General features: G+C 29.7%; 1 long non-coding RNA gene across 1 annotated transcript; it reads right to left on the bottom strand.

Moving 5' to 3' along the window:
• Positions 1-352: 352 nt before the first annotated feature.
• Positions 353-5,101, bottom strand: LOC134715420 (uncharacterized). The gene is made up of 3 exons (XR_010106706.1): positions 4,515-5,101; positions 3,318-3,386; positions 353-829 (listed from the first exon to the last, which is right to left on the bottom strand). It is a non-coding gene; the product is annotated as an uncharacterized LOC134715420 (long non-coding RNA).
• Positions 5,102-8,822: the final 3,721 nt, after the last annotated feature.

The following is an 8,822-nucleotide window of genomic DNA, read 5'->3' as shown; positions in this document are numbered from 1 at the left end:
ATAGTTAAAGATCTACATTTTGCGTAAGAACTATTTTGTTTTAAATATGGACTACTTTCCACTATGATCTTTTCAGACCAGATCCAATAAGGTGGTGATACATCTTAGAAAGTCTATCCAAATTACTTTTGCAAAGAATTTCACTCAAGCCAGAGCTAAAGGTCTTCCTTAACTTGCAGTGAGATGAGAGTTTTTTTGCTCCATGCTGAAGGCCTCACTGTGACTTTGAGATGAAGAACAACAATAAAAGCTCTGTTCCTTTGCTTTTGATGTATGTTTTTTTGCTGTGAATGATTGTGTGCAATGGATGGATACCCCATATCCTTTGTGTTCTATTATAAATACTAAAGACTAAGAAAAAGCATTTTTATTTGACATAACAACATTCTTTTCAACAATTTTCTTCCAAGAAAATTAGCTCTAGGCTTTCTTGTCATAAATCAGATTAGAACCAGATAAACACTAGGTTTCCACCTCTCATCTTCTGATTCCTTGCAATATTCAACAAATAATTAGACAATGTAACAAATAAGCACCATTTAATAAAACACCATCCAGTAGATCTAGATATTAGTTCAATTTCTTCTGAGTATTCCACTAGTTTCTCAGACTTTCGAGTAGATCTAGATATTAGTTCAATTTCTTCTGAATATTCCACTAGTTTCTCAGACTTTCCAGAAGATCTAGATGTAGTTTAATTTGTTCCACACTGTATAATGATCTCTAAGTTCCATCATTCGAACATAACCAGCATAATATACATTAACAATGTTGGAATCTTCAAATCCTTTCACAGCATTCTTTATTGTACTAAGAGCTGCACTTTCAGCTGTAATACAAATATAGCATGTAACATTTATCAATTAAGTAGGTTTGAGGGTACAAAAATTCTAAAACAAATATAGCATGTAACATTTATCTATTAAGTAGGTTTGAGGGTACAAAAATTCTAAAACAAATATAGCATGTTACATTTATCAATTAAGTAGGCTCATGTGTACAAAAATTTTATCAAAAAATTAAACATTTGTTTTTTCATTACAAATTTTATTTATTACACTACTAGTTATTATTTTGTGAAATGGTACAAAAATCAACCCAAAAAATCAATTTGGTTTGGCCTCAGATGACTTTAAAAATGTTCATATTGAAAAAGCTCCAAATTATCTCCCTTTGGGAAAATTTTTACTATTTTTAGACACTAAAATTGAAATATCTTTTTTAACTCATGAGTGACCTATATTTTTTATTGTTGTTTTCAAAAAAGCTGTACATAAACTAAATAATTGTAAAATTTAAGGGGTTTCTGTAATTTAGTTCTTTTTTTATTTTGATAATTACCTCTATTTCTCCTATTAGTTCAACAGAAAAAAAGGGACATTAACAAAAATGTATGCTTCTTTTAGAGGCAAATTGTGAGCTCAAATGTATGGTGACCCCATTTTTATTTTTATTTTATTTTTCTATTAAGTACATGTATATGATAAAGTTCATTTATAGAAGATGAACAGAAATCTTATATTTTAAAAAAAATAGATTTATACCCATGAGCCCCCTTAAGTACAATTAGAGGCTGATTGCATGGTAAACTTTTAATATTCTCTGCAAAAACTTCCACAAATAATTGAAATAAATCATTGGGAAGGGGAAAATTTCCCTTTAACCCTTTCATGAAGTTTCAAGCACCAATTCACTGATAATTTTTTTATAAAATTAAACCATAAAGATATTTTTGTAGACTGAAAATGTACCTCCACATGTCATTTTTTTTGTATATTATCCCATTGACCTTTACCCCACATCTCTTTTAATTAATGCTGAGTTAAATTCACATTCGAAACCTTTTACGTCCTAACGTCAATTCTAATTTGAATTACAATGTGCGTCAAATTCCCTTTACTGTCCAAATGACATTAACTTTTAATTCGTATTCACAAAAGCGTATTTCTAATGGGAATTAGATAATTTGAAAAAGCCAATTCAAATCAATTCGAATTAAAAAAGAAAAGTGTGTGAATGTGATTTGCAAATTTGATTCATATTCAATTCGAATTAAATGTACATGTGAAACGGGGCATAAGTCTTGTATTAACATTTATGGATAAAAACCAGTATAGTATAGAATAACTATCAGTTTCCAGATGTGATGGACAGACCTAGAAATGAACCTGTTGTCTAAACATTTAGAAGTTTTGGTTTGACAAACTTTTCTTTCACAAATGAAATCCCTATCATATAATTTGTGTACTTCCTACATGCACATGAATAAAAAGAAGAGTGCACACGCTGGAATTTCTTGCCTTCTTTACTAATAATTGATTTTATGTTGATAGTCCTAAATATAAAGCTTTACTACAACTATCACATAAACTTAACATGATACAAGTAAATAGTGTCAAGGTCAGATAAACCAAAAGAAAAACACATGTACACCTTACAATCATTCAATTAACCAAACATTGTAGACCTATTGATTATAGTTTCTTGGAAACAGTCTTAACCAAGAAAATTTAACATCGACCAATGAACCATGAAAATGAGGTCAAGATCAGATGAATCATGCCAGACAGTCATGTACACCTTACAATCAATCTATCCATTAAACATAGTTGACCTTTTGCTTATAGTATCTAAGAAACAAACTTAACCATGAAAATTTAACATTGAATTATGAACCATGAAAATGAGGTGAAAGTTAGATGATACCTGCCAGACAGACATATACACCTTACAATACTTCCATACAACAAATGTAGCTGATCTTTTGCAAAATGTTATGAAAAACAGACAAAAACACAAACACTTAAGACTGAGAAATAAAACTAAAAATAAGGTCAAGGTCAAAGCAAACCTGCAAAACAGTCATGTACATCATAAAATATTTCCATACTTGTTGTAAACTGAAGTCAAAATGTTTAGGTCAAATTGCATAGATAAACAAGGAATACAACGTCACCCACTTTTCATGATCCATTAATGAATTTCTGCAAAGAAAATTATGCCTTCTAAAAGGACAGTCTTTTGTCGATGGCAAGAATTAGAAATGAGTTACATCTCTAATGAACTGATCTTGTCTCATAACAGTATCAGCTAAATCAGTAACTGACATTGGAATATAATCAAGTGATGTTGCTCACAATGTATTAAGTCAACTGGAATTGTTTTGCTTTTTCTTGGATGAATTTTCAAATCTATTTTATGTTTATTGATTCTTTTAGTCTCAGAAATGTGTGTCACTTGCATTGAAATTCATATCATATATTTTGTTCTTGTCGCAATAGTATAACGTTGAGTTCACAAGATCCAGCTGTACTTACCAAAACTGGCCAATTTCTTTTCCACTCTTTTCTTTGCATGAGTATGTAAAATATGAATAAAGCTGTCCTCTGAAAATAAAATAACTTTGTGTAATATAATGAAAAAAAGTTAACCTATGTGAAAACGAAAAAAAATAAAAATATTTTAAGGAGCAGACCGTTCATGATGACCAGGAGATTTAATATTGAGAAACACATTATTCCAAACTGCAGACATTTCTATATTTTGCACTCACAGATAATATATACATAAATGCATCTGGTAAAAAGTTCTGAAGCATCACGGGTGCATAATATAAGAAGCCATTTTTACAGATTTGTAGTAAAAATAAACAGTTGCACCAGGAGCACATGATACACCATGATGCAGGAATGAAATAGAATATCTTAGAAGGCATGAATCATAAGTCGGTAGAATAGCAAAAAAGATAACTTGAGAAGGATATTCTTAAGTATATAAGCATTGCCCTTATATTTATCCAAGCAGACTCATGATAGTATGTAACATGTGAAAATTCCCTATAATCTGGTTTGTTTAGTCCTATTACTCAGGAATATATACTATATATATATGATTAAAATATGGCGGTTGGAAAACCTCTTGTTGTTAACAACATTGAAAATTTCTATAACAAACCAAGTTAAGTTAACTTTCAAAACTATGAAATTACAACAACTGAAACACTTAAAGACCAAACAGCCTATTCTTTTCCACCAGTGATTTTTCTTTAAAATTTTGTGTGAAGGTATTTCATGATTTGAGGAACAAAATATGATGAAAACAATTGGGGGTCTTGATTTGAGGAACAAAATATGATGAAAACAATTGGGGGTCACCGACTTAGTTTTGTCACTATAGCAACCTCAGTTTCCTGTTTTCCCGAATATTAACATAATATTTGCTTTTTATCTAAACTCTTAAAAAATGCTTTATATCAAACCTACAAGCATAATTCTTGTTTCACGTTAAACAGTAGATTTGTATCTTTCAAATACAGGTTGAAGAGTTTAAGGCTCATATTGATTTGATCTTTAAAAATATGATTTATTCCATTCCCGCCAAAAATTAAACGTAAAACTGAAAAACGTTTTTAGTATTGAAAAATGTCTACCAGTGATTTCTTCATAAACATTTAAAGAAGGGAAGTGCCAAATGTACTCTTCGAAATAAACCCCAAAAAAATGTATGTCACCGACCTTTCAAAAAAGTTCTGAGTATTTTTTATGTTTTTTTTCTCGTTCGTTTTGAAGAAAAGAGTTGTCTTTCTTCAGAACATTGCATCTGACGTCATAGTACAAATTTTCCTTGCTGGCGCACTATTTGAAAAAAGATATCGCAAATTGGACGTTTGAAACCAACATTTAAATTTCCAAGAGTAACAACAGTATTCACCTACTTTATTGTCCGGTAATACTAGAGATTAAGCATGTATCAATTTCAGATCTTTATGATGTTCCCGCACAATATAAACCTTCAGAAACACCATCCGTCGAATTGACAATTGTTTGAAATAACCTTTTACGCCGCTTTTGTGTTGAAAGTCTGTGTTTGTCCTCTGTCCCACATACGCCGAATTATTGAAAATAAGAAAAAAGAAATGAAAAATGGCACTGGTTAACTTAGAGAGTATTTGACTATACCAGACTATATGTGCTTGTTTCTTTTTTTCGAGTCAATTTCAGAAGTTTGCCGTAACGATCTCATTCGGTACTGTTAAAAGACCCTGTTAAAAAACGGATAAACAATTATTATTCATTATTATTTTTCCGACTAAGACGAACGTTTAGAAATTATTGCATCAAGTTTGTGAATTCATTATTTTTGAATATTTAAGATATAAGGAAATTAAAGTAATAGATATAATATATGAATGAAAGTTTTGATTCTAAAACATTATACATCTATCTAAAAATACAATCTTTTTATTGCTACCTCATGTGTTTTCAATAAACGAGACAGTAAATATAAAATACAAAAAGTTATTGATTCAAAAATTAATTTAGAAATAAATAGTTTTCCGTTGAAAACTGCAAAGTAAGATTTCCCCAACAGGATAAAATAAAATAAATCTAAATTTCTCATTTTGGAAATTAAAACAAAGAAAAAGTTGTTGCCGGAATTAAAATAGATTTTTTTTTCAAACTTTCCGGTCACAGTTGTAGCTAATGAAAGGGAGCGATTTTATGTAAGATATTATTGTTGGGGCAATTGTTTTTGTCATAAGTTTAATTTACAACAGTTTAGTTTTAAACACTGAAAATTTTGATTTTAATTCACATTCACATTCACATTCGCTGAGTAGTATTAGTTTTATTAATATTTTTTGCCTTACAGCTAATTTCCTAATGCATGTAGAGTAAAACTTTGGTTGGCTTTCTTGCTTTGTTTGAATATTTACTCAAGCTCTGAAATTAAGATTGACAGCTATATATAGGTATGTAAACCTGTGTAAACGTTATCAAAATATACAAACAAAGCAAGCAGACAAAACAAAGTGTTGATCTACAGGCATTAGGAAATTAGCTGTAAGCTTCAGTGAGATTAGACGATATTATGTTTTTCATTTCTCTTAAAGACAATCTGAAATGAAACAAATGACAAACAAAAATGACCTCTTGTCATCATTTTATTTTTACTATAAGATTTTGTCAAATAAGCAGTATAAATAAATTTTAACTTCATTGCAAGATCGGATTTTTTTTTACAAGAATCATCCAGACATCAGTTACATGCATATGTTGCCAGTATGTCAAAACTTTTAGGAATAATTGATTATCGGCCTAACCTTGTGAAAACTCAATTTTAAAATTTTTGAAAAATCGACACCTAAATTAGAAGGATCATTGCATAAGGAGCATGTTTACTAAGTTTTAAGTTCATAGGACTTCAACTTCATCAAAAACTACCTTGATCAAAAATTGTTACCAAAAACTTTAACCTGAAACGGGACAGAACGATGCAAATTCAAAAAGTCGAGATCAAAATTTATATTTTATTATTTTTTTTAGAACGAAGGTTAAGTATAGTGTAGTATCTTATGTGTCCATTTGTGTTAAATTTCCACATGATATTAAAGTAGCGCGACGCATAATAGTTTCTCTTTTCTTGGGAGACGTAGCGTACCTACGTAGCGTACACCATATTGGAATCCGTTAAAACGCGAAATAGGACGTATAACAATTCGACGTTTTTTCATGGGTAGAAACAACGTCATAGAGCTTTTATGTCAGTACCAAGTTGCGTTAGCCGATGCGCATAAACAATAGGCTGTTTGGTCTTTAAGAAACCAAAATTCATTCCAAAAATTAATAAAATTATTTTCCTTGTTCAAAGAGAAGTTATGAAAGGCTCAACTTAAAGACTTTCTGTTATTATAAAGAAAAGGACACATTTTGAGAATTAAAATTGAGTTATTTCCCTTAGTCTATAATGTTATCTTAAATTTTTTACTGTGTAAACATGCCAACGGCTAATCAGTAATAAATCGAAAAAGAATAATGTATTACACTTGAAATTGAATTAAATTAATTTTGTTTAATTATCAGAATTCTGATAAGAGTGATTTTATGGCTACTGGTAATCTAAACTACAAAAGTGTGCATAAAACTTCAAAATAACTAACAAAAAACATTTTAACTGTCAATAACAATTTCAGAAATTATAAAAAAATACAAAAGCCTTGGAAAAAACCTAATGTTCAACAATGGAAACATCTGAATTACCAGTCATCAACTTTGTGACATTTATCAATGACAATTGCACCAACTTTTCCCTCTAATGCTTGTAACAATTTAACAACATTTTCTGCAACAAACAGTCCCTCAGTGTGTGTCAGAATGATACTGGCATTAAGTGATTCCTGTATGACTATATTATATACATAGATAAGTAATTTGTTCAGTTTGAGAAGTAAGGGCTTGACCTCAAAGGGATTCGATCCCATGCATCACGCAACCCTTCAATGTACATCAATGCCAATATCCATTTAAAAATGAAGATAAAGGCACCAATATGAGGAGAATCTTTTTCACTTTTGAATATTTAATATTTCTTAAATAATAAAGTAATAAATGTGGAAATTTTCTTAGTTTCTCAGACCGTTGATTTGTCGTTAATCGAGTTAATGTTTCATTTCCGCAGAAAAAGATAAACCTCAATTATAATAAAGAGGTCTTTCCCATACTGAAATAATTACAGAACATAAACTTAAATAATTAAAGTTATTTTAACATTCACATTCAGAACTGCTAATAATGAAAACATTATAAAATACTTCTTCTTATTCAGAATCAGGTATTGTTTTCAAACAAATACAATTGTTATTGAAATCATTTGAAAAAAAGTATATGTTGCCTTCTTGATGTTATTGTTTCATGCTACATTTTGTATATTGTTTGGTTGCTATTACATATTGATAATACCATGAATACATACCATTTTCACAGCTGTCTTTGTTGTTCTCAATGATCTGGCACTTCTGGCTAAGCTGAACAACTTTAACATTTCTTTTTGTAAATCTTTTACATGTATGAGGTCTTAAAATTTTTTAAGTATTTTTTAAGAGTTTTGAGAACTTCAACTTGTCAATACATTTTGTAATAAAGCTATGAAAAGTCAAGAGAGAATATTTTCCTGCCAAAATTTCAATGGCATTTATCTCGAAAACAAGCACAATGACCTATATATTGTTTTTGCCAATTGAATTCCTTTATTAATCCCATATCAATATAAACTAGTGTTTTGAAAAGTTTATTAATTAGAAACTGAGAAGCGAACTCCCTTAAGAAAACACCCAATACATTATTGTGTATATGACTTTTGTGACCCTGCTTCAAATTTATATTCCGTAAAGTTTCAATTTTTTATTTTTTTTAAATAGGAATAATGAAGATTAAGAAATGAAAAGAAAAAAAAAGAAAAATTCAATAAAACAGATAGAAACTGTGACTGGTAAAATTTCAAAAACTTTGGTTTTCTGTTTCGACCAGCTGAAGCTGGCCCAACAGGGTACTAGTAAGTTCTCTTTAGAAAACAAAAAAACAACACTAAAAGATTAAGATCTTTTAAATAAGTTTATATTAATTTTTGGAAGTTAATTTCTTTTCATATTATTCTTTAAAAATATTTCACTGTAGTGTATAAGGTCCAAAAATGAAGATAAAGATAGAAATTTAATATTAGTTTAAACTTTTTAGAAGTTCAGGTCGTATAAATGTTGAGAATATGCTGCACAGCCCTGTATTTTTAACTTTGAATAAAATAGTAGTCAGTGCATATAAACTTTCTGTTCTGGGATGTTATTTTTCAAGAAACTTTCTACTAAACTGAGTGTCACAAAAGTCGCAAAGTTCCAAGTTCCTATGGGAAATTGCATTGCCTATATATATATTTACAGAATGGCAACCTTAAACCCAATAAAACTGAAAATTGACCAATGAACAACGAAAATGAGGTCTAGGTCAGATGAACCATGCCAGGCAGACATGTACAGATTACATTCCTTC

The sequence above is a fragment of the Mytilus trossulus genome, chromosome 4, assembly GCF_036588685.1.
Source record: "Mytilus trossulus isolate FHL-02 chromosome 4, PNRI_Mtr1.1.1.hap1, whole genome shotgun sequence".
NCBI lineage: Eukaryota > Metazoa > Mollusca > Bivalvia > Mytilida > Mytilidae > Mytilus > Mytilus trossulus.
Note: the sequence above shows the minus strand (reverse complement) of the source record. Positions and strands in the feature narration are given on the sequence as shown.